Source organism: Arachis ipaensis, chromosome B08 (genome assembly GCF_000816755.2).
Source record: "Arachis ipaensis cultivar K30076 chromosome B08, Araip1.1, whole genome shotgun sequence".
NCBI classification, from domain to species: domain Eukaryota; kingdom Viridiplantae; phylum Streptophyta; class Magnoliopsida; order Fabales; family Fabaceae; genus Arachis; species Arachis ipaensis.
The window spans coordinates 88,906,320-88,908,362 of record NC_029792.2 but is presented as its reverse complement, the minus strand read 5'-3'; positions in this window follow the sequence as shown (position 1 = coordinate 88,908,362).

Sequence of the window (2,043 nt, the reverse complement as noted above, 5' to 3'; positions counted from 1 at the left end):
CAGTAATATATGTTACATTAATCATGACTTACCAGAATCAGATGACTCATCCTCTTTAATATCTTCATAATTAGAGTCATAAGTGTTAATAACCTTTTCAGCCCCTCTAAATGAAGCTGGTCTGTGCTTCTCTCTAAAATTAGTTATTGTTGGCCCTCTACTATTGAAGTCATCACTGTTATTGTCATTGTCACCGATATCTCCCAAGACCTTAGTGAGTTTGTGCAGACTATGTTTAGCACTCTCATATGAGTAATGAGAGTCACTATTATCCTGTATTGGGGTTGGCTTAATAGCTCGACCAGACCTTGTGAATTGCAGAGGTTCTTTGTTCTTATTTTGAGCATGTGACTTCTTTGAAGGTTGATGGCCACTTCTTGGTTGAATAGCAGCTTTCAAGCGATCAGTACAAAGTTTTGTAGGTTGGGAGAAACTTCTTGGTTGGAATTTGGGCTGGGAGTTAGGCTTTTGTGTGGGCTGAGAACTGAACTTTTTTGTGGCCTGAGAATTGGGCTTATCAATGGACTTTTGTGTGGGTTAGGAGGACCTTGTATTGGGCTGCATATAGTGTTTTTTTTTTGGGATGAGGATTGAGTCCAGAAGAAGTGAGAGTGGTTTTGGCATTATTTTTTAAAGTGGAGTTAAGAGGGTTAGTCTTGGATGGCTATGAGTAGCTCTTTCTGGGCTGGGATGCAATTTTGGTAGCTTGCATTGCAGCTTGTATGGTGGGCTGCTTTAAGAAGGAGGCATTGTTTGGCAGAATCATTTCATCATCCTCACTCAACCACGTGTGATTCTGAAATTCCATTTCATCACATTGTGATTCCTTCTATAAGTCTTGCACATTTTTAGTAGATCTTTATCAGTCTCTAACTTTCTCAACCCAACCTCAAGCAAAAGCCAAGGAACTTTCTACCAACATATGTCCCCCCAGCATATCCCAGTTCTTTATAGTATCCTTTAACAAAAAACACATCAAAAGTATCCCATAAACTCCTATCAAAACTTATGTATTATTTGGCTGGTATGTTCTACTTCCTTTCTCATTATTTTTAAAATTTTTACCATAATAAAATATGAATGTCATCAGAAGACCCTGCATTTACATAATAGTAAACAACAATATTAAGAAAAAAGTTAATGTAGTAAGCCATCTAAGCCTATCAATGCCTCCAAACTTTATCAAAAATTAACACAGAACATGCATCACACTAACTCATCACCAACACAACAACTAAACCGATAACTATTACTTCATTCACTTAAAAAATAGGTATTGTTTTTTGAAACCACAAAAACAGAGTCTTAGCATTCTTACCCATATAACCGATCATAAACCAAACGCTGGGATGAAACCGTAAATCCTATTAAATTCACTAACAAATTCTTCACCACAACTCAATCATATAATGGAAAAACTAAGGGTTTACATAGTGTTATTAATTTTTTTACAACAAAAAAAGTTTACCTCTCACGTCAAACGCACAAACAACACTGTGTCGTTGTCTACAAGATTTCCACCAAATTCTAGAACTGACACACGAACAATGCTCTATGACTACTCTAATGGTTGCAGACGACAGCGCGGTCTTCTTCGTCTTCGTGATGGTAGGTTTTGGGTCAGAGAAACAGAGAGTCACAATGAGAGTGAAGAAGAACAGGACTTGTTCAGAAGATAAAGAATAATACTAAACTATATAAACTAAAATTAACTTTTTTTTTCCTAATCCTCATCCTTTCTAATTCGCACAAATGATAAAATTATTTATTTTTTAAAAAATAAAACACTAAACATATTTTTTTTTTAAAAAATCACTTTATTCTTTCTTATCTATATAAACCATATAATTGCAAAAAAATACATATTCTATCCTCTTCTCTTGATCTTCTTTGACTGAAACTTAATTCGCATAAATAAATATCTTTTCTATTAACTGACATCACTTACAAATTATTAAAACGTCATAACTATTTTTCTCATAATTTCTATGAAAATAAAATTTTTTTATAATAATTTGTAATTCCTTTAATATATCAATCATA